At 41.4% G+C, this 25,597-nt stretch overlaps 1 pseudogene; it reads left to right on the top strand.

Moving 5' to 3' along the window:
- The first annotated feature begins 4,600 nt into the window (after positions 1-4,600).
- Positions 4,601-25,597, top strand: part of LOC135520755 (VPS10 domain-containing receptor SorCS1-like) — a 120,805-nt pseudogene continuing 99,808 nt past the window's right edge.

The raw sequence follows: 25,597 nt of genomic DNA, 5'->3' as shown, positions 1-25,597 counted from the left end.
ATTGGAGGAGAGAGTTAAGAGGGAGTTGCTGTGTTGGTGCTTTAAGCATGGAATTCGCAAGACGGAGCATGTCGGGGCTTTGATGGCACCTGGGTCAGCGCTTCATACTCGTACTGAGGTGCGTGTTAGTCGGCTGGTGAAGATTGTGCCAGCCTCACGCACCAGGCCTCCTGTGCACCTCCCTAGCCTTGCACGTCCTGTGCCAGCCCTGCTCTCAAGATCTCCAGTACGCCTTCACGGTCTAGCCCATCCTGTGCCACCTCCATACACCAGCCCTCCGGTGGCAGCTCCCCGCACCAGGCTTCCTGTGCGTGTCCTCGGCCCAGTACCAGCACCACGCATCAGGTCTACAGTGCGCCTCGCCTCTCCAGCGCTGCCAGAGCCTTCCTCCTCTCCTGCGCTGCCGGAGTCTCCCGCCTGTTTAGCGCTGCCAGAGCCTTCCTCCTCTACAGCGCTGCCGGAGTCTCCCGCCTGTTTAGCGCTGCCAGAGCCTTCCTCCTCTACAGCGCTGCTGGAGTCTCCTGCCTGTTCAGCGTAGCCAGAGCTGCCAGTCTGCATGGAGCAGCTAGAGCTGACAGTCTGCAAGGAGCTGCCAGTCTGCAAGGAGCTGCCAGAGCTGCCAGTCTGCAAGAAGCCGCCAGAGCTGCCAGTCTGCAAGAAGCCGCCAGAGCTGCCAGTCTGCAAGAAGCCGCCAGAGCTGCCAGTCTGCATGGAGCAGCCAGAGCCGTCAGTCAGTATGGAGCAGCCAGAGCCGCCAGTCAGCATGGAGCAGCCAGAGCCACCAGTCAGCATGGAGCAGCCAGAGCCGCCAGTCCGCATGGAGCAGCCAGAGCTGCCAGTCAGCATGGAGCAGCCAGATCCGTCAGTCTGCCAGGATCCGCCAGTTAGCCAGACTCTTCCAGATAAGCCACTCAGCCAGACTCTTCCAGATCCGCCAGTCAGCCAGACTCTTCCAGATCTGCCAGTCAGCCAGACTCTTCCAGAGCCGCCAGTCAGACAGGATCTGCCAGAACCGCCAGCCAGCCAGGATCTGCCAGATTCAACTACCTGCCTGAGCTTCCTCTCAGTGCCGAGCTTCCTCTCAGTGCCGAGCTGCCCCTCAGTGCCGAGCTGCCCCTCAGTGCCGAGCTGCCCCTCAGTCCAGTGGGGTTCTGGGTGAGGACTACTAGGCCATGGTCGGCGGCGAGGGTGGACTATCTAAGGACGCGAGGAGGAGGGACTAAGACTTAGAGTGGGGTCCATGTCCCGCGCCGGAGCCGCCACCATGGACAGACGCCCACCCGGACCCTCCCCTATGGTTTTTGGTGTGCGTCCGGGAGTCCGCACCTTGGGGGGGGGGGGTTCTGTCACGCCCTGGTCGAAGTATTTCGGTTTTCGTTACGTTCTTTGTGTTTAGTGTGTTGTTTATTAAACATGGATCGTAATCTACACGCCACATTTTGGTCCGACTCTCCTTCACACCTAGAAAACCGTAACACATAGCTAGATCAACACATATAGTCAGATCCATAATTATTGCCACCCTTGATAAAGAATAGCAAAAAATATATAAATATAAATAATACAAGTACTGAGCTATATTCTATGCTAAAATACAATTGGGAAATTATATTATTTCAGACTAACACAGTTAATATAAAAATGAATAGAGTCACTCAATATATATACAAGCTCTCAGTAATTTATTGGGTAAACTTCCAACGTTTCGGCATCACTGACCCTTCTTCAGGGTAATGTCATGGATATGGTACGTCTTCATGTCAAATGGAATATTTTTACGGTTAGGGTTAAGTTTATGCACTAACTCCGATATCTTAAGGTAAGTCATTAACTCCGAATGGTTAAGGTTTGGGATAGGCCAAAAACAAAAATCTCAAAAACAACTTTCTATCGATGGATTCTAACATGCAACCTTCAGCACCAGAGGCAGACCTTTAGCACCAGAAATAGAAACCTACTTGAGGGTAACAGCGCTCACTGTTGCCCCTAGTGGTCAGTTTCTACTTCATTTCCCGAAGTCCTCGGACATGGATAGACATCTAACACTGACTTGTGTCATGGGTGACCTGCCTGGACATCCATAGGCATCTCATGAGTTAAGTTTGGGGAACCTATTTTTGCACCATCAAATTGCATCTTTATAATAAAGGATTGCATGCATCTAACATCTCATTTGCAGACTAATGTAAGAAAGGAAGATAGGCTACTAAACCTAATGTGATGAGTGGATTGCATAGTCATATTTTAGTGTAATAATACAACTGTATCACTGTTAGCAAAACAGACCATTCTGAACAATGCACGCCTGAGCACGAAGTGACATACGGTGCATTCGGAAAGTATTCAGACCCCTTGACTTTTTTTCACATTTTGTTACGTTACAGCCTTATTCTAAAATTGATTAAATAGTTTTTTTTCCCCTCATCATTCTAAACAAAATACCCCACAATGATAAAGCAAAACCATGTTTTATGAAATTATTCAGCAAATGTATAAAAACTGAAATATGACATATAGATAAGTATTTAGACCCTTTACTATGTACTTTATTAAAGGATTGTTGGCAGCTATTACAGCCTTGAGTCTTCTTGGGTATGACGCTACAAGCTCCTCTTTTCCTTACTAGTCTCCCAGTCCCTGCCGCTAAAAAAACATCCCCAGAGCAAGCTACCAACACCATGCTTCACCGTAGCGATGGCCGCCAGGTTTCCTGGAATCGTGTTTCTCATGGTTTGAGAGTCCTTTAAGTGTCTTTTGGCAAACTCAAAGCAGGCTGTCATGTGCCTTTTACTGAGGAATGGCTTCCGTCTGGCCACTCTACCATAAAGACCTGATTGGTGGAATGCTGCAGAGTTGGTTGTCCTTCTGGAAGGTTCTCCCATCTCCACTGAGGAACTCTGGAGCTCTGTCAGAGTGCCCATCGCATTTTTGGTGACCTCCCTGACCAAGGCCATTCAACCCAATTTCTCAGTTTGGCTGGGAGGAGAGCTCCAGGAAGAGTCTTGGTGGTTCCAAACTTCTTCCATTTAAGAACGATGGAGGCAACTGTGTTCTTGGGGACCTTCAATGCTGTAAACATGTTTTTGTACCATTCCCCAGATCTGTGCCTTGACACAATTCCTTCGACCTGATGGCTTGGTTTTTGCTCTGACATGAACTGTTAACTATGGGACCTTATACAGACAGCTGTGTGCCTTTCCAAATCATGTCCAATCAATTCACCACAGGTGGACTCCAATCAAGTTGTAGAAACATCTGAACGATTTTAAATGGGAAACAGGATGCACCTGAGCTCAATTTCAAGTCTCATAACAAAGGGTCTGAATACTTATGTAAATAAGGTATTTCTGTTTTTGATTTTTTTATACATTTGCAAAAAATTCAATCTACACATAGTATGAGGTATTGTGTGTAGATTGATGATGAATGGTTTTTATTTTTATCTATTTTAGAATAAGGCTGTAACGTAACAAAATGTGGAAAAAGGCAAGGGGTCGGAATACTTTCTGAATGCACTGTATAGTCCTAACGAGAGAAATGTCTTCTCCTTTATTTGCATAGGACAAATGTGGCATTTTAGAAACATTTCATGCAATTCTACCACACTTTATATGACTGGAGACATAAGCAATATATTTTTTTTTAAATACACAAATTAGTTGCTTACTATGCTGATACTGACCAACAGATCCGTAAAAACGACCTTGTCTTGAATGCAACCATTCTAGGCCTCGAAAAGGCGAGACACAAATTGTACTATATGATCACCATCTAGACAGGAAGAGGACATTATACAGTCCTTCAAAAAACGTCCCATTGGTACTGATCTAGTGATGAAGAATGTGAATATGCGCGCACTCACTGCGGGCACTAACCGGGGATATGGGCATGTCCTCGCTGGTGCGAATAAAATAGGCTACTGTTCGCTCAAGTCAGAGTTTAAAAACAGATTAAAGTTATTTCTGTGCTTTGTTTTGTATTTACACAAATAACCATTTGCTTTCTAAAGAAATATTGTGATAGGCCAGAGCTATATAACTGATTTTCACTGAGAGCTGTAACTCAACTGTCAGTTAATTGGTACAGTAGGCTATTTGTCAGGCATGCTGCTAAAATTGCACACTTGAAACAATCCACAAATAAGCAAATGATCCTCTGTGGAGAAATCATGCTCTCTGGTGTAGTATTTTGAATGATTTAATTTATTTCTGTAAAGGCACCAGTAATTATATACATTTTTACATCAATCTGAAAGTTACCGATAAATAAAACAGCTGGCTGCGAAGTTTATGAGGCTGAGTTCAAATGCCAACATCACATTCAAAACAATAGGCGCCTTGCCTAAACGGCTGTCTGGTTAAGCAAACTGTCTGGCACTGTCTCTGCTCTCTGAGATAAAGGCGCACAGGGTGGTAGCTTCACTCAGAGCGATGATCTGCTTGGTCCTAAAACCAACCGTTCCGAAACTCCAAACAGCGGTGGCGTTTTAATAGAGATTGAGATGTAAGTAAATGATTACTTTTTTGTAGTCTACTTTTAAAATGTTGGTCTTAATCTGAGATGGACATGCCCATCTGACGCCCCTGCTTGCACTTAACTCTGTACCTGGTTTCTGATCTCCGCTCATACCCAGCTAAATGCCAAGGTTGGTTTAATTTGCGCATTGTGACCGTCGCTGGTCCAGTTACACCTGAACGAATTACAACTGGATACCGGTACACGCGCAGCTGGGTCCGAGCCAGGCAGCCAAAGCTCTGGAACAGGTCCGGCTGGAGTACTAACTAAATACTGGAGTAGCCTACTAAGCGACACCCAACATGCAGGTGTTTACGAGGATGAGCCGAGGATCACTGACGATGGAGTTACCGTAAAAGTCGCCCTGGAAGATTCAACCTCGATCTCGTGAAAACGAGAGAGCGAAGCGGCCACGAACCTGACGAGTTTAGCGAGTCTGAGGACCGGTGGCCACGATTTGGAAGGAGTAAACTCGAATGAGAGGAGTCCTGGTCCGTTACTGGATGGAAAGATTGGGTCGGTCCGAATTCAAGTGGAACACGGACGAGAGGAGAGGGACTTCGAGAGGAGAAGCCTCAGCCAGAAAAGGAGATGATCCCAAACTAACCAGCACTACTTTCGTCTTGACAGGGGACACAACCATGCAGTGGTTTTCTGTTTGGGACAAAACAGCAGCGTAAGTGATGATTATTCACCAAATGTGTGTGGTTTTATATTATGACTAAAGCACTACGTTTCGTGAAGCAATGCAAGGGCTTACCATATCCTGCTGTCCAAACTGTGTTGTGCACGGAAAATGCGTTTGTTTTTGCGAGGTCTTCGTCCACTGTAACAGGTGCATTAGTTCAGTTGGGCACAGCAAGGCACATACTCAAAATATTGGGGTTCACAACCTCCAGAATAAAGCATTCGGGACCACGTTGGACTGGCATTGGTATTGCGCACCAAGAGATGCTTGCTTGCTGCAGAATCCGTGCCCGTGCCATACCGATAGCAGCATTGCTTTGGTTGAAAACCACTCACTGTAGGTTGCGCGTAGGCTAGTCTACTCTGACAGGTGAATTCCAATATTAGTTTTAGTGTTTTTATATGTAATTAAAACGACTGCAAAACATTTTAATGATTAAAATGTATTTTGTTTTGCAATAGACATGTTTGGTAATAGGCTACATAATTTATACCTGCTTCGGATCTGAAACCATTCATCCAATTGAATTGACTGGAGAGAGGTGTACTTTTTTTTCGGGGCTATACATTATTCGAACGCTTTACTTGTAATGGCATTTCCTTGAGAAGGAAAGCCTATATATGGTCATCAGCATTGCTGGCTAGTTCTTTTCACTTCTACCTTCACAATACCTTTACAAAAGCTATAGATTAGGCAGCCAGAACATTTCATCCCAATTGTATTCTGAATACTGAAATTACACTGAAATTATTTCATCTCCAAAATGGGATAGAGGCCTTCATTTGAAACAGGATAGTGAAGCAAAATGAATAAAAAGTCATTTCCACAACCATGCAAAGCCACTGGGCCCTTTTATCATTCTTACATGTTAACTTGTTGTTGTGGCTGCTTCTTTTTGCTCGATTTCATTTGGATGAAGGAGGAAAACAACTAATCTAACAGTTTAAATCCTCTTGGTTGAAGTTATTATGACACGCTGCATAAACTTGTGCCTTTACTGTCTACCTCAGCCTTTCTCCCTGCCTCCTTCCATTTCCCCTTAGCTGTAAATCTTGAAAAATGATATTGAGGACGGAAACTGGCATCCATTTTGAGATTTCTTTCTTATGGCCAGGCAAGGGGGATTGACTGCCTACTCAAGCATGTTTTCTCCAGCTCTCAGACACTAGTACTGGACTACTTTATCTTCATTGCGTTTTAGCTCCTGATTGAATGGGTGATGAATTAAGCCCTCACGTATGTCTGAACAGGTGACTGAGTCTCATCTGGCCTCACCCATGCATTCACTCACTTGTCATCGTGCCACCATTGCTTTTCCCTCCTTTTCTCTTCAATTCCCTACCTCTCCCAGAATGCCCTGCTCTGCTTGTGCTGCCTGAGCTGTGCTGTGGTGTGTTTTACCACTATTCCCTCTAGGATGACCTGGGTAGTAGTGGTGTTATGTTATGTTCCCCAAGACAGGTTGTGTCCTCTGAGGCATGTAGACCTGCCTGCCTGCCTGCCTTTCTTTCTTTCTTTCTTTCTTTCTTTCTTTCTTTCTTTCTTTCTTTCTTTCTTTCTTTCTTTCTTTCTTTCTTTCTTTCTTTCTTTCTTTCTTTCTTTCTTTCTTTCTTTCTGTGTGCTTGAGCCCTGGGTGCATGCTAGCCTAGCCTAGACTCCCTGTGCGGAGGGAGAGAGATCGAGTGTTGAGTCTCTCATTCTCAGTGGTGTTTATTAATATAATGGCAGGGTTCATTCTTCCTAGCAGTGTGGATCCAAAATGTCCGTCATTATTGTGTCTCATGTTGGTCGTTATTATCATAAATGACCCTTTCCTAAGGAATTTTCAACATTGATAATTTGTTTCATCCATCAACTCGCTTTTTAAGTTGATACTTCCAGTAATGCACTTCGCTGTTAGTAAATATCTACATATTTGTCATTATTGCAGGAAAATCTGCCAGCCTTTGCGTGATCAATGGCAATTCTTTTCTCTTGATGTTATTTTTTCTCTTTGTTCTGCATACGTCCAGTGGGGAAAATCTAAATATGGATTTGCATAAGATGCGGAGGGGGTCTCTGTGAGTGGTCTTTAATGTAAAGGGACCTCAGAGAAAGAGTTCATTATATATCTGGCTGGTCTTTTGAAATGCCTACAATTCTTTCAGAGAGCTAATAGACACACACACACACACACACACACACACACACACACACACACACACACACACACACACACACACACTAAGTAGTGTAAGAGGCCCACTTTGTAAGGCTACAGTAATGTACTGTACACGTTGGAGTCTTCCATACACAATTAGTAAGTAACTGTCTGCTGCAATATTTATGCCATAAGGCATACTTTACAGACCATCATGGGAGACATTTTATTTATTCAACAATATCAGTGCATTTAGTAGACTCATGCACATGGCTCCTCAACCTGAATGAAAGATTATCCTGGTTCAAATGGATTCTTTTCCTCGAAATAAGCCACATTTTATTTGAAATTAACTGAAATTAACTGAACTGAAATTAACTGAATTATACTAAAATGAACTGAAATGAACTAAACTGAAATTAACTGAACTGAAATGAACTGAATTATACTAAAATGAACTGAAATGAACTGAACTAAACTTAAATTAATTGAACCTAATTGAAATGAACTTCCTTAGTCAACATCCACTCGTCTGGAAGAATATCGTTGTACTGCACCCACCAACAGTGAGGAGAGGGTGGCGTAGTTGGTTGGCATAGCTAAACACAGCTCTGGCATCCATGCAGAGGCCTGGAACATGATTTAGGAGGTACACAGGGGCTTGTTCCTAGCCCTGTCTGTGTCTCGTCTCACCCCTTGGATGTCTTCCCATCCATTTAGTGATGCTAATGGATATAAAGTGGCACTATTTTGCTACCTACCGCTGTGGAACGAACTAACTGCTTTGGAGGAAGAATGGAAGAGAGGAGGATAGGATGGGGTGTCATAAATAATGCACTATTCCTCTTTTAACCCCTCCATCCCCTCCCCTCTTTGTTTAATTTGTGTTTTTCCCCCCAGCCCTTGTTTCCTCTCCGCGGTGGAAGTAGTGAAGCTTGGTGGCAAGACGCCACGACTAGACAGAGGATTCATCTTGACTTGCCCCCCAGAGCTAACGTCTTGGCCGGGATTCCGGATGGGGCACTTGGCCCAACCTTTTCAGGCTAGCGCCGAGCTGTATGTTTGTGTTCAGCATATTGTTTGGTCGCTTTATCAAGATCGACTACATGCATGTCATTCATTATTTCTTTTATGGACTGGTTCGAGAGAAACCTGTGAAAGGTGATGGAATTATACATAGGGTCCTCGTTTTACCTTAGTGAACTTTCCCTGGTCGGCCAAGGTCATGAAACTCCTTGTTATACCTGCTCTCCAAGACCGACCGATGAAGATAGTTTAATATAACGACAGTTGGCTTATCAGCGTTTGATAGAAACACATTAACCCAGTATGCCTGCATTGATGCTGCATTGATGCCTGCATTATAACTAGAGGTCAACCGATTAATCGGAATGGGCGATTAATTTGGGTATTTTTGGGCGCTGATTTGCCGATTTTAATTTTATTTTTTTATATACCTTTATTTAACTAGGCAAGTCAGTTAAGAACACATTCGTATTTTCAATGACGGCCTAGGAACAGTGGGTTAACTGCCTTGTTCAGGGGCAGAACGACAGATTTTCACCTTGTCAGCTCGGGGGATCCAATTCTTGCAAATTTACAGTTAACTTATCCAACGCAATAACGACCTGCCTCTCTCTCGTTACACTCCACAAGGAGACTGTTATGCGAATGCAGTAAGCCAAGGTAAGTTGCTAGCTAGCATTAAACTTATCTTATAAAAAACAATCAATCATAATCACAAGATAACTAACTACACTTGGTTGATGATATTACTAGATATTATCTAGCGTGTCCTGCGTTGCATATAATCTGACTGAGCATACAAGCATACACGTATCTAAGTATCTGACTGAGCGGTGGTAGGCAGAAGCAGGCGCGTAAACATTTATTCAGCACTTTCTTTGCGTTTTGCCAGCAGCTCTTCGTTGTGCGTCAAGCATTGCACTGTTTATGACATCAAGACTATCAACTCCCGAGATGAGGCTGGTGTAGCTGAAGTGAAATGGCTGGCTAGTTAGCGCACGCTAATAGCGTTTCAAACGTCACTCACTCTGAGCCTTCTAGTAGTTGTTCCCCTTGCTCTGCATGGGTAACGCTGCTTCGATGGTGGCTGTTGTCGTTGTGTTTCTGGTTCGAGCCCAGGGAGGAGCGAGGAGAGGGACGGAAGCTATACTGTTACACTGGCAATACTAAAGTGCCTATAAGAACATCCAATAGTCAAAGGTTAATGAAATACAAATGGTATAGAGGGAAATAGTCCTATAATTCCTATAATAACTACACCCTAAAACTTCTTACCTGGGAATATTGAAGACTCATGTTGAAAGGAACCACCAGCTTTCGTATGTTCTCATGTTCTGAGCAAGGAACTGAAACGTTAGCTTTCTTACATAGCACATATTGCACTTTTACTTTCTTCTCCAACACTTTGTTTTTGCATTATTTAAACCAAATTGAACATGTTTCATTATTTACTTGAGGCTAAATTGATTTTATTGATGTATTATATTAAGTTAAAATAAGTGTTCATTCAGTATTGTTGTAATTGTCATTATTACAAGTACATTTTTTAAAAACGGCCGATTAATCGGTATCGACTTTTTTGGTCCTCCAATAATCGGTATCGGCATTGAAAAATCATAATCAGTCGACCTCTAATTGCAACACATTCAAGGTCAATTACAATAACATTATAGCACCTGCTGTTGGAACAGAGCAACATCTAAGACCACAGAAGTCACTAAAAACCTTGAGACTCAAGTCTGGCTCGGAGTTAACCATTTTATGAAATTCTTTAAAGGCAGCCAATCATCAAACAAATGGTCTCCTTATGTTTCCTGTACCATTGTTACAGGAAACATTACAGGATACGTTAAGACTGTTTGACTTGAGTGTAATAGTACGCTTGGCCACTGATCCCATTCTGTAGTACAAGGGTGTCGACAGAGCACCAAGACACAAGTCTGTGTGTCTGTGTGTGTTAGAGAGAGAGTGTCAGTGTGTGGGTTTTAATTACATTTTATAAAAGAGAGTTAAATGTGATTTGGTTTCATATTCATTCTATTAAACCCCTTTCCCATGGGGGGGTATCTCAGGATAAAGTGACATTATCTCTGGCTCTCTAACAGCTGATCTCAGACCAGTTTTGCATTGAAGTGGTTGGACTGCATGGTGCAGTGCAGTAGGTAGATTGAAGTAGGTGGGTTATGCAGCATTCTCCCCCTGGGTACAGAGTCTTGACCTTTACCACCTGCTTTTTGAGGCAAAGTGGGATACCTTGTAACATCGATCTAAGTTGGCATTTCCTGAATGTTAGCACACTAGGTAGAACGCGATGACTAAGTAATGATGTTAGATAGGACGTTGAGGGTGGAGTTCACCTACCTCTCTTTCTATATATATATATATATGTCTCTCTCACACACACAAACACTCTTTTTCTCTCCCCTTTCTCTTTCTGTCACTCTCTCCCTCTTTTTCTCACTCGGTTAGGGTGAATGGTGTCACGCTCGTGAGGGGTTGACGTTGATCAAGACTAATAATGACACATTATACACCAGCACCCACACTCAATTAACACACTGTCTAATTAGAATAATCGAGAATCATTTTTATGAAAAAGACTGCGAGTGGTTGTAAAACCGGGCCACGCCACATTAACTTTACCATCCCCTTCTCCTTCTCTTTTTATTCCCATTTATATTTTAATGATAATAACCTGCTTAAACATCGGCCATTACCAAACATATTGTGTAAGCATCTTTAATTTAGTGGAGGGAAATAGATGTGGCTTGATGATAGGAGATTTGCTAACAGAGTTAGTCTGGGGAAGCAAGCATAAAGTGAATTTTAACTCCTGTCTCTCCATTGTATGTTCTAAAGGAAGACTCTATTCCTCTCTCTCTCTCTCTTTCTCTCTCTCTTGCCATAGCTTTTATTGTTTCCCTCTCTTTATGTCTCTACAATATCCATTTTATCATCCTCCCTTTTGAATGGTTGTAATACACAGGAGGGACACTTGGGCAAGCAGTCTGCTTTATTTCGTTGTTATCCTGTGTCCCAACTATGATACTATTGATACCTGTATAACAGTAAATAAGGAAATACTGAAGTCTGTAGCTACCACTTCAGAGCAGTACAAATAAAAGCCTCACAACATATGTGGTCTGCCACCAAAGCCTCTCTGTGTTTTGTCCCCACTGGAGTATAGCCTGCTAGTGGTAACAGTAGCGCCTACCAACAGCTACAGTTGTCTGCTAGGGATCCAAGCTAATGCTATTTTAAGCCTGAAACAACAAGGGTAACATACTTGAACTTCATGTGTTTCTGAATGACTTTGTGTAACATTGTATCACTTCAAATCCAAAGTGCTGGACTACAGAGACAAAAGAACAAAAAATGTTATATATTTAAAAAAATATATGTTTATGTAAACCATGTGAATTTTAAGTACAGGGTATCCTTATCCTGCTGAGTGTCTTGCAGGAATCAGGCAATATCAATGATCTGCAATGGGAAATCACTTTAAGGTCCTCTCTGATCGAATATCTTTCAATATAAAGTCATATTGGATTTTATATGTGGTCTCAGACTCTCAAATTAAAGCCATGATTTGTTTTATAGGTGAGTACACTGCTAAAACCAATGTAGCCTACTATACCCTTCAGCCAGGGTTATATACACTATATATTGAGTATTTTATCAAGGTGTATATATACACACACTGAGTGTACAAAAAATTAGGAACACCATCCTAATATTGAGTTGCTCCCCCTTTTGCTCTCAGAAAAGCCTAAATTCAAAAACGTTCAACAGGGATTCTAGCCCATGTTGACACCAATGCTTCCCACAGTTGTGTGAAGTTTTGGGTGCTGGACCATTCTTGATACACGTGGGGAAACTGTTGAGAGTGAAAAACCTGAATGTCACACAAACACAATCCATGTTTCAAGGCTTAAAAAAAATCCTTATTTAACCTGTCTCCTCCCCTTCATCTACACTGATTGAAGTGGATTTAACAAGTGATATCAATAAGGGATTATAGCTTTCAAATGGATTCACCTGGTCAGTATATGTCATGGAAAAAGCAAGAGTTCCTTGTGTTTTGTACACTCAGGGAATATATTGGGTATTTGATAATATATACATTTATATTGGTTATTTATACAGTATATATATTGGGTATTTAGTAAAAGTCCAGGTTATGAATTAATTCCAATACTGCAATCAATTGTGAATAACTTTTACAGAACAGTTCTCTTTAAACACAAACAGTATGGTGGTCATTGTAGCAATGGGTACAGATAACAGTTCTCTTTAAACACAAACAGTATGGTGATCATTGTAGCAATGGGTACAGATAACAGTTAAACACAAACAGTATGGTGGTCATCTTAACAGTTCTCTTTAAACACAAACAGTATGGTGGTCATTGTAACAATGGGTACAGATAACAGTTCTCTTTAAACACAAATAGTATGGTGGTCATTGTAACAATGGGTACAGATAACAGTTCTCTTTAAACACAAACAGTATGGTGGTCATTGTAGCAATGGGTACAGATAACAGTTCTCTTTAAACACAAACAGTATGGTGGTAGCAATGGGTACAGATAACAGTTCTCTTTAAACACAAACAGTATGGTGGTCATTGTAGCAATGGGTACAGATAACAGTTCTCTTTAAACACAAACAGTATGGTGGTCATTGTAGCAATGGGTACAGATAACAGTTCTCTTTAAACACAAACAGTATGGTGGTCATTGTAGCAATGGGTACAGATAACAGTTCTCTTTAAACACAAACAGTATGGTGATCATTGTAGCAATGGGTACAGATAACAGTTCTCTTTAAACACAAACAGTATAACAATGGGTTAACAGTTCTTTAAACACAAACAGTATGGTGGTCATTGTAGCAATGGGTACAGATAACAGTTCTCTTTAAACACAAACAGTATGGTGGTCATTGTAGCAATGGGTACAGATAACAGTTCTCTTTAAACACAAACAGTATGGTGGTCATTGTAACAATGGGTACAGATAACAGTTCTCTTTAAACACAAACAGTATGGTGGTCATTGTAACAATGGGTACAGATAACAGTTCTCTTTAAACACAAACAGTATGGTGTCATTGTCATTGTAACAATGGGTACAGATAACAGTTCTCTTTAAACACAAACAGTATGGTGATCATTGTAACAATGGGTTCTCTTTAAACACAAACTGATCATTGTAACAAGAGTTCTCTTTAAACACAAACAGTATGGTGGTCATTGTAACAATGGGTACAGATAACAGTTCTCTTTAAACACAAACAGTATGGTGGTCATTGTAACAATGGGTACAGATAACAGTTATTGTGCTGAGATTCTGTTTTTATCATCGTGAGACTGTTTCCCCAGTAAGTGAGTGGAATGCAGATATTATATTACACACACACACACACACACACACACACACACACACACACACACACACACACACACACACACACACACACACACACACACACACACACACACACACACACTTACTTAGTGGTATAAGAGGCCCATTTTTCATACATAAAATTAGTAAGTAACTATCCACTGCAATATTTAGGCCTAGTTTCCATACCATATAAATACTGTATAGTAGCATAATTGGAGACAAACATTTATTTATTTATATTTGCAACATATTCAGTACAAGCAGCGATCGGTTAGCTACTCAGATAGCTGATATTTAAAGTTATTGAGTGAAATATAAGTCTCCAGCTTCAGCGATTTTTGCAATTAGTTCCAGTCACTGGCAGCAGAGAACTGGAAGGAAAGGCGGCCAAAGGAGGTGTTGGCTTTGGGGATGACAAGTGAGATATACCTGCTGGAGCGCACGCTACGGGTGGGTGTTGTTATCATGACCAGTGAGCTGCGATAAGGTGGAGCTTTACCTAGCATAGACTTGTAGATGACCTTGAGCCAGTGGGTCTGGTGACGAATATGTAGCGAGGGCCAGCTGACTAGAGCATACAGGTCACAGTTGTGGGTGGTATAAGGAGCTTGGTGACAAAACGGATGGCACTGTGATAGACTGCATCCAGTTTGCTGAGTAGAGTATTGGAAGCTATTTTGTAAATGACATCCCCGAAGTCGAGGATCGGTAGAATAGTCAGTTTTACGAGGGTATGTTTGGCGGCGTGATTGAAGGAGGCTTTGTTGCAAAATAGGAAGCAGATTCTAGATTTCATTTTGGATTGGAGATGTTTAATATGAGTCTGGAAGGAGAGTTTACAGTCTCGCCAGACACCTAGGTATTTGCAGTTGTCCACATATTCTAAGTCAGTACCGTCCAGTGTAGTGATGCTAGTTGGGCGGGCGGGTGCCGGCAGCGAACGGTTGAAGAGCATGCATTGGGTTTTTACTAGCGTTTAAGAGCAGTTGGAGGCCACGGAAGGAGTGTTGTATGGCATTGAAGCTCGTTTGGTGGTTAGTTAACAGATTGTGCAAAGAAGGGCCAAATGTATACAGAATCACCCACAGCAAGAGCGACATCGTTGATATATACAGAGAAAAGAGTCGGCCCGAGAATTGAACCCTGTGGTATCCCCATAGAGACTGCCAGAGATCCGGACAACAGGCCCACCGATTTGACTCTGTCTGTGAGGTAGTTGGTGAACCAGGTGAGGCAGTCATTTATGAAACCTGTAGAGCTCCAAGACAGGATTGTGTTGAGGCACAGATCTGGGGAAAGGTACCAAAGCATTTCTGCAACATTGAAGGTCCCCAAGAACACGGTGGCCTCCATAATTCTTAAATGGAAGATGTTTGGAACCACCAAGACTCTTCCAAAAGCTGGCCGCCCTGCCAAACTGAGCAATCAGGGGAGAAGGGCCTTGGTCAGGGAGGTGAACATGAACCCGATGGTCACCCTGACAGAGCTCTAGACTTCCTCTGCGGATATGGGAAAACCTTCCAGAAGGGCAACCGTCTCTGCAGCAATCCACCAAGCAGGCCTTTATGGTAGAGTTGCCAGACGGAAGCCACTCCCCAGTAAAAGGCACATGACAGCCCACTTGGAGTTTGCCAAAAGGCACTTAAAGACTCTCAGACCATAAGAAACAATATTCTCTGGTCCTTGACCTGAATGCCAAGCGTCATGTCTGGAGGAAACCTGACATCATCCCTACGGTGAAGCATGGTGGTGGTAGCATTTTGATTTTTTTATTGACCCTTTAGAAAAAATGTCCAACATGATGGGTGATTGTTTGTTTGTCTTGTCTAGGGGTTTTGTATATTTATGGGGTTGTGTTCAGTGTAGTATTCTAGGTAAGTCTATGGTTGCCTAGAGTGGTTCTCAATCAGAAGCAGGTGTTTATCGTTGTCTCTGATTGGGAACCATATTTAGGCAGCCATATTCTTTGGGTATTTCGTGGGTGATTGTTTCCTGTCCCTGTGTTTTGCACCAGTTAGGACTGTTTCGGTTTTTCCACATTTTCTTATTTTGTATTCGTATATTGTTCACGTTATATTCTTTATTAAAGATGTTCAACCATAAACACGCTGCATTTTGGTCCTCCTCTCCTTCCCAGGAAGAAAACCGTTACAGGAGGTGATGGTAGTGAATTGGATAATTATCTCTAAGCTCTCCTGTTTTACAAAAATTCTAGAGTCATTGGTGAACAGGCAACTACAATAATTGTTAAATACTCTTTCTAGCAATCAATCTGCCTTCAGACCAAAACACAGTACCACTACGGCCATTGTACATGTTGTAAATTATATTACTAATGCCCTAGATAATAGAAAGTACTGTGCCGCCTTGTTCATAGAGTTGTCTAAAGCTTTTGACACTGTAGACCATGAGATACTTTCGGTTAAGCTGTCATTAATAGGACTGAGATTGGATGCCTGTCGCTGGTTTCATGACTATCTAAAGGATAGAAGTCAGGCTGTTCGAGCCAACAGCATCCAGTCGGAGCCATTGAAGTTGGTTAAAGGGGTCCCACAAGGTTCTATACTTGGTCCATTAGTGTTCACTCTCAACATAAACAGTATTGGTGGTGAGGCAAGAAAGTGTAAAATTCATCTATATGCTGATGACACTGTCATGTACTCTATTGCTTCAACGGCTGACCAAGCATTATCACAGCTGGAGATCGATTTTAAGATATTACAAGGGTCTTTTTTACAGCTGAAACATGTTTTTAAATGCAAAGAAAACACATTTATAATTTTTAATATGTCCAAAAAGTTGGTTGAAAATACACTTGCACTTACGAGCTTAGATGGCTGTCACGTTCTGACCCTAGTTCCTTTATTTTGTCTTTGTGTTAGTATGGTCAGGGCGTGAGTTGGGGTGGGCAGGCTATGTTAGTTTTTCTAGGTTGTGTTTATGTGTTTGGCCTGGTATGGTATGGTTCTCAATCAGAGGCAGGTGTCGTTCGTCGTCTCTGATTGAGAATCATACTTAGGTAGTCTTTCCCCACCTGTGTTTTGTGGGTGAATATTTTCCGTTTCAGTGTTTGCACCATTCGGGACGGTTTCGGTTTTCATTTTGATTCTCTTGTTCTTTTCGTATTTTGTATTCATTCTCATTAAAAGACATTATGGATACGTACCACGCTGCGCATTGGTCCAATCTCTCCTACTCCTCTTCAGAAGAGGAAGAGGAATATCGTTACAATGGCTCTCGAATTAATCAGGTCTCTGCATATAAATACTTAGGGATATGGCTTTTAAAATGCATGTTGACGAACTTTGTATATGGCAAAAAATCAGTACTGGACATGTTTGTCCTCCACAATTAGAAGACAAATTGTGCAAGCTACTTTTATGTCTGTTATAGATTATGGGGATATTATCTACATGCATTATAATTAGAAAAGCATGGGTTACACTTGAGGCCCCTGAGATCTACATAGAGTTGAGTATGGCTGTCTTTTCATGTTACACTCCTTGCTTATGGAATAGCTTGCAGACCAAACTTAAACTTGAGACTTGTCTCCCTTGCCCATTTTAAATATTTATTGGAGGATTTTTATTTTTGTATTGCTTGTAACTGCTTCTGGTAATGCAAGTTATTGTGCTGTTAAGGGAATAACCTGTGTGTAAAAAATCTGCTGCTGTATTTTTTTGTGTTATCTGTGATCGTTTTGTTTGTCTTGTGTAATTTTTTAATCATTGTATCTAAACTGTATGTGTAAACATATATACGCAGGGCCCAGCTGGAAAAGAGACCTTGGTCTCAGCCTGTGTTCATTGTTGAAATAAAGGTATAATCATTTAACTAGTTAAGTCAGATAAGAGCAAATTATTATTTACAATGACAGCCTACCCCCGCCAAACCCGGACGATGCTCGGCCAATTGTGCCCAGCTCTATATGACTTTCAATCACTGCCGGATGTGATTCAACCTGGATTCTAACCAGGGACTGTAGTGACGCCTCTTACACTGAGATGTGGTGCCTTAGACCGCTGTGCCACTCGGGAGCATCATGCTCGGTTTTTTTTCAGTGGCAGGGACTATGAGACTTGTCAGGATTGAGGGAAAGTGTCACGTTCTGACCTTAGTTCCTTTGTTTTGCCTTTGTTTTAGTATGTTCAGGGCGTGAGTTGGGGTGGGCAGTCTGTTTGTTTTTCTAGGTTGGTTTTTGAGTGTGGCCTGGTATGGTTCTCAATCAGAGGCAGGTGTCGTTAGTTGTCTTTGATTGAGAATCATACTTAGGTAGCCTATTTCCAACTGTGTTTCGTGGTTGTTTATTTTCTGTTTTGTGTGTCATCACTAGACAGGACTGTTTTGTTTGTTCATTCTTCCTAGTTGTTATTTTGTTTAGTGTTCAGTTTTGATGATATTAAAAATCTTGAACACTTACCACGCTGCACCTTGGCCCTCACCTTCCTCCACCAACGACGGCCGTTACAGAAATGTGAAATTGCAGAGCGAAAATTCAAAATACAAAAATTGTAATATTAAACATTCATGAAAATACAAGTGTCTTACATCGTTTAAAAGCTTAACTTCTTTAATCCAACTGCGTTGTCAGATTTCAAAAAGGCTTTACGGCGAAAGCATGCTATGCGATTATCTGAGGACAGCGCCCCACACCAAAATACTTTTCCAAACCAGCACAGGTGTCACAAAATCACAAATAGAGATTAAATAAATCACTTACATTTGAAGATCTTCCTCTTTTTGCAATCCCAAGGGTCCCAGCTACACAGCAAATGGTTGTTTTGTTCGATAAAGTCCTTCTTTATATACCAAAAATGTCTGTTTAGTTGGCGCGTTTGATAGACACCTTGGATAAACTACAACTACTTGTTTGTTTTTCAAAAAACAAGCCTGAAACCCTTTCTAAAGACTGTTGACATCTAGTGGAAGCCATACAAACTGCATTCTGGGAGGAATTTCTTTGAATATCCCATAGGCTTGCATTGAAATGGCCTGTGACCTCAAAAAAATATTTTCCGGAATGATTCTCCTCGCGTTTTTGACTGCCATATCATTTTTGTTATACTCACAGACATTATCCTAACAGTTTTAGAAACTTCAGTGTGTTTTCTATCCAATGCTACCAATTACATGCATATCCTAGCTTCTGGGCCTGAGTAACAGGCAGTTTACTTTGGGCACATCAGTCATCCGGATTTAAAATGTCAATGAAGACGAGCAGTAATGACTGTATAAAATTAAACATTGAAATGCTGAACTTTATTGTATGCAAAAAAAATGAAATTATATTTATACTAATGCAATTGCTCAAAGAATTAGATTTTTTTATCAAGTAATACATTTTTAGATTCTTATGAAGTAGTCAAAAGTGTTGTATTTGTTCCCATATTCCTAGCACGCAATGCTTATAATGTGACGCTACAAACTTGTTGGCTGCATTTGCAGTTCGTTTTGGTTGTGTTTCAGATTATTTAGTCCCCAATAGAAAATATGCATTGTGCCATTTTGGAGTCACTTTTATTGTAAATAAGAATAGAATATGTTTCTAAACAGTTCTACATTAATGTTGATCCTGCCATAATTACAAATAATCATGAATGAATCGTGAATAATGATGAGTAGAAAGTTACAGAGGCTCAAAGATCATACCCTCTAGACATGCTAATTTCCCTTGTTATTGTAATGGTGAGAGGTTAGCATGTCTTGGAGGTATGATCTTTGACCCCCAGTAACTTTCATTTGTCTTAAAATGGTTAGTACAGTTATTTCATTTTCATGACAGTCCTACTCCATAATCTGTGGTTACACATACAATTAGCATGCAAGTCCAAGGTGTTATGATGCTGTTGTAGGCCTACTGCAGGAATATATAGAGATGTATTCTAGTTTTTATGGAATAGATTGGGAAACAATTCAAGGTTTTTATGTTTTATTTCCATGAAGATGTAAAGCTAAACACTGTCGATACAGAAGGCTAACGAGCAAACATTTATAGTCAAGACAGTTTAACAGAAAAACTTAAAAACTAAATATCTCAAACCAACAACAGCCCCCTCTCATAGAGCTCAAAGAGCATCCGATGCTTACATTTGATCACAAAAGCTTGAAAAATGCAGTCGAGTAGAGAACTATCTTATTTTCTATCAAATGCTTATTGAAGAGGGTTACCTTTGAATAAAAAAAACCACTTGTGTTCCTTAGGAAGGCTGTGAGGGGCTGCCGTGCAAGGAGACAGATGACTACACACACATAAACACATACAGAGACATCGACACACGCTCGGGCACACACACACGCATGCACACACAAACACGTATGCACATACGCACACAAACACACACACACATACATTTGAATACAAAGTGGCTCTGGGAAGAATCGTTTCCTGCTTCGCTGCACTGTGGCATCATGGGTCGGCTAATTCAGTGAAGTGGAAAGCATACAAAGAGGAGCACAAACGCTAGTATTCCATATCTCTCACACACACACACACACATACACATACACACACACAGAAAAAAAGATAAACACACTACTGGTCTAAAGTTTTAGAGCACCTACTCATTCAAGGGTTTTTCTTCATTTTTTTCAATTTTCTACATTGTAGAATAATAGTGAAGACATCAGAACTATGAAATAACAGATATGGAATCATGTAGTAACCAAAAAAGTTTTATTTTATATTTGAGATTCTTCAAATAGACACCTTTTGCCTTGATGACAGCTTTGCACACTCTTGGCATTCTTTTAACCAGCTTCACCCGTAATGCTTTTCCAACAGTGTTGGAGTTCCCACATATGCTGAGTACTTGTTAGCTGCTTTTCCTTAACTCTGTGGTCCGACTCATCCCAAACCATCTCAATTTGGTTGAGGTCGGGGGATTGTGTAGGCCAGGTCATCTGATGCAGCACTCTATCACTCTCAATCTTGGTAAAATAGCCCTTACACAACCTGGAGGAGTGTTGGGTCATTGTCATGTTGAAAAACAAATGATGGTCCCATTAAGCCAAAACCTGATGGGATGATGTATCGCTGCAGAATTCTGTGGTAGCCATGCTGGTTAAGTGTGCCTTGAATTCTAAATAAATCACAGACAGTGTCACCAGAAACCCACCCCAACACCATAACACCTTCTCCTCCATACTTTACAGTGGGAAATATACATGCAGAGATCATCTGTTCACCCAAAATCAAAATTAAATCAAATGTATTTATAAAGCTTATATCTCAACGTGCTGTACAGAAACCAATTTTAAAACACCAAACAGCAAGCAATGCCGGTGTAGAAGCATGGTGGCTAGGAAAAACTACACCACGTCTCACAAAGACACGGCGGTTTGAACCAGAAATCTCCAATTTGGTCTCCAGACCAAAGGACAAATTTCCACCGTTCTAATGTCCATTGCTTGTGTTTCTTGGCCCAAACAAGTCTCTTCTTATTATTGGTGTCCTTTAGTAGTGGTTACTTTGCAGCAATTCAACCATGAAGACCAGATTCACACAGTCTCATCTGAACAGTTGATGTTGAGATGTGTCTGTTACTTGAACTCTGTGAAGCATTTATTTGGGCTGCAATTTCTGAGGCTGATAACTCTAATGAACTTGTCCTCTGCAGCAGAGGTAACTCTGGGTCTTCCTTTCCTGTGGCGGTCCTCATGAGAGCCAGTTTCATCATAGCTCTTGATGGTTTTTGCAACTGCACCTGAAGAAACTTTCAAAGTTCTAGAAATGTTCCGTATTGGCTGACCTTCATGGTGTTTCTCTTCGCTTATTTGAGCCGCTCTCGCCATAATTTGGACTTGGTCTTTTACCAAATAGGGCTATCTTCTGTATACCACCCCTACCTTGTCACAACACCATTGAATGGCTCAAACACATTAAGAAGGAAATAAATTCCACAAAAACTTTTAACCCTGCTGCTGTGTTCCCGGTCGAATTGGACCGATTTACAAGTTCTCTCTCTGAAAAATGTAGTTCATTTAATCTGATTGTCATAAGGTTCCATGACATTGTCCACACAGGGCATCTGAACACACAAATATATTTTGATTATTTTCATTACATTTTTGGTGTTTTATTTAACTTTTGTACACCTGTGGTGTTCCCGGTCAAAGATTACCGGTCATTGGAAATTAATGGATGAGACTTCAATTAGTGTATAAATTTGAGTTCAGACACATGCCCATTCATCAGATGGACACACTTCCTCACACTTCCATACTTCCTCACAATGACCAAACAATATACTGTATGTGAGGCTCTTGATAATGACACTGGAGAGGAGGAGAGAGTCCTTGTTAAACTTTGACACAAAGTAGCCTGTGATAAATAGCACAATATGTTTCTCATATACACAATTTGTTTTCGTCAAAATAATCCATACATTATTCTTTTTTTTAAACTCAAAAACGGGTTTTATGAGCTCAGGTCAATGAGGCCTACAGTCCATAAATAGGAAATACAAGTTCAAAACGTGTAATGTTCACAATAACTTAAGTTGATATAAGTATCTAACACAACATTAGGTGATAATATATGTATTATTATGGATTTATAATCAGCTATAATGGGGCAGTCATTTTGGACCGGGAACACAGAATTAATTAACATGAAACGAACAGAACAGGAGGGTTAAGAAGGCACACCTGTTAATTGAGATACAGTCCAGGTGACTAACTCAAGGAGCTGGTTGAGACAATGCCAAGAGTGTGCAAAGCTGTCATCCAGGCAAAGGGTGGCTATTTGAAGGATCTCAAATATAAAATATATTTTGATTTGTTAAACACTTTTTTGGTTTCTACATGATTCCATATATGCTATTTCATAGTTTTGATGTATATTCTACAATTTAAAAAATCGTAAAAAATAAAGAAGACCTTTGAATGAGGTGTTCTAAAACGTTTGACTGGTAGTGCACACATACACACACACACACACACACACACACAGGTATGAATGCAAGCACACACACATACACGCTCACACCACAAGGCCTCAGCCATAATCTACAATTCGATAATAGGCGCTTAGAATTGACTCTGGGAATATGATTGGGAAGTCAAGGGAACTAAGTAGGAACCTTGGGGTTTGAATCTAGATGCAGAATCGGTCACTACAGTCTCTTGTCTTAATAATCACCATCTCTTGTACCAGCATATCAAACCCATGTGTTGCCTATCTGATCCAGCATATGTGTCCGTCACTATATGTGCATCCTACAGAGTGTGGAGGAATTCATTTCACAACATATCTAGTGTAGGGTTTTGTTTCTGAACCCTATAGAGTCACTATATGTTAAAGAGTATCCCACCGTACAGTCCTACATACAGTATGGATTCACTATCTGTAAAGAGGATCCCACGGTACAATCCTACATACAGTATGGATTCACTATCCTCTTCCATGTCTGCTGTCTGTTTCCCTGCAGCACTGCCACTACACTATGAGTCTGAAACATCTGTCACATGGAGCTTACTTTCACAGAGAGGATTACATTGCAGTTTTGGGTAGACACTACAGTAAGCAACACATCGTTGGCAGAACAAGCATGCAAAGAAAGAACAAATTAGTATGGAGAGTATTGAAACAGCGAAGTTAGCAAATGATGACACCACCATGGTAGTGATGTTGGTGACCACGATGTGAACTCTTGTTAATCATGTTTATTCAAATGGGGTGGAGTGGTGTGTGTGTGTGTGTGTGTGTGTGTGCGTGCGTGCGTGCGTGCGTGCATGTTTTATGAGTGTGTGTGGCGGTAGCTCAGTGTGTATGTGTGTATTTGTGATTGTGTGTGGCTATAGATCAATGTAACTTTGGACAGATTCTGGCCTGAAGTCCTTCACTCCCTTATTTCTCTAATTTCAGTGTGTTTCCTGTTGTTTTACTCCTCAACAGACTGTTTTATCAAACAGACTGTCTTCATCCTGAATTGTCGAGGGTGGATAGGGAGTTGCAGGCAGTGAAGCTATTTGCATTTGCTGCATTTGAAGAGTTCATATGCTGTGACATTTTCAAGGTTTTTGGATAATTTGTTCTTTGCATGTTTATTAGATAGCTATTTGTATAGGTGTAGAATAATAATATGCAGTCTCTATGTGACACAAGGGACCAATACGATACTCCTGAATAAATTCCTTTCGATGAGACGGCCTTCAGGGAGAGGGTGAGGGCCCTCGGAGTGTGGTGTCAGGAAAATTACCTCACACTCAACGTCAACAAAACTAAGGAGATGATTGTGGACTTCAGGAAACAGCAGAGGGAACACCCCCCTATCCACATCGATGGAACAGTAGTGGAGAGGGAAGTAAGTTTTAAGTTCCTCGGCATACACATCATAGACAAACTGAATTGGTCCACCCACACAGACAGCATCGTGAAGAAGGCGCAGCAGCGCCTCTTCAACCTCAGGAGGCTGAAGAAATTTGGCTTGTCACCAAAAGCACTCACAAACTTCTACAGATGCACAATCGAGAGCATCCTGGCGTTCTGTTTCACCGCCTGGTACGACAACTGCTCCGCCCACAACCGTAAGGCTCTCCAGTGGGTAGTGAGGTCTGCACAACGCATCACCGGGGGCAAACTACCTGCCCTCCAGGACACCTACACCACCCGATGTTACAGGAAGGCCATAAAGATCATCAAGGACAACAACCACCCGAGCCACTGCCTGTTCACCCCGCTGTCATCCAGAAGGCGAGGTCAGTACAGGTGCATCAAAGCTGGGACCGAGAGACTGAAAAACAGCTTCTATCTCAAGGCCATCAGACTGTTAAACAGCCACCACAGTGTGCTGCTGCCAACACACTGACTCAACTCCAGCCACTTTTGTAATGGGAATTGATGGGAAATGTTGTAAAATATATCACTAGCCACTTTAAACAATGCTACCTAATATAATGTTTACATACCCTCCATTATTCATCTCATATGTATACGTATATACTGTACTCTATATCATTTACTGCATCCTTATGTAATACATGTATCACTAGCCACTTTAACTATGCCACTTTGTTTACATACTCATCTCATATGTATATACTGTACTCGATACCATCTACTGTATCTTGCCTATGCCACTCTGTACCATCAATCATTCATTTATCTTTATGTACATATTCTTTATCCCCCTACACTTGTGTGTATAAGATAGTAGTTTTGGAATTGTTAGGTTAGATTACTTGTTGGTTATTACTGCATTGTCGGAACTAGAAGCACAAGCATTTCGCTACACTCGCATTAACATCTGCTAACCATGTGTATGTGACGAATACATTTTGATTTGATTTGATTTGATTCATGCCTTTTCGTGAGATCTGCCGAATTAAGTCAATGTTGTCTTCTTGGGAGTAAGCATTACAATGAACATTCGGCATGCATGGTCTTCTAACTCTTTCACAAATGCTTACCAGTATAACCCAATAGTCTGGCATATGACAGCAATCCAGAAAGGTTAAGCAGCAGCATATGGTTCCTAAATTGAAGAATCAGTGTGATTTGGTTGTTCTCTCCAAGTCCTCAGATGGATCCAAATCTCCCCAAGGATGAGTGACTCAGGCAATAAACTTGCCTAAATCTAATTTCCCCTCTCTCTTCCAAGTGTCCTTCCATCAACTCAAACAACTCGTCTGAGGGATTCCATCTTTTTCCTGTTTTACTCACTCCCTTTTATCCTTTTCTTCACTCCTATTGTCAGGACCCGGTTACGAACCTGGGTCTCCGGAGTGAGAAACAGTCACTTAACCAACTGAGCCACGAATAGTCAGCAGAACCCAGAAGATGAGGCAGACACAGCAGTACTTAAGACGGTGTATTTAAT

The sequence above is a fragment of the Oncorhynchus masou genome, chromosome 4 (assembly GCF_036934945.1).
Source record: "Oncorhynchus masou masou isolate Uvic2021 chromosome 4, UVic_Omas_1.1, whole genome shotgun sequence".
Taxonomy (NCBI): Eukaryota; Metazoa; Chordata; class Actinopteri; order Salmoniformes; family Salmonidae; genus Oncorhynchus; species Oncorhynchus masou.
This window is presented reverse-complemented; position numbering and strand designations above follow the sequence as displayed.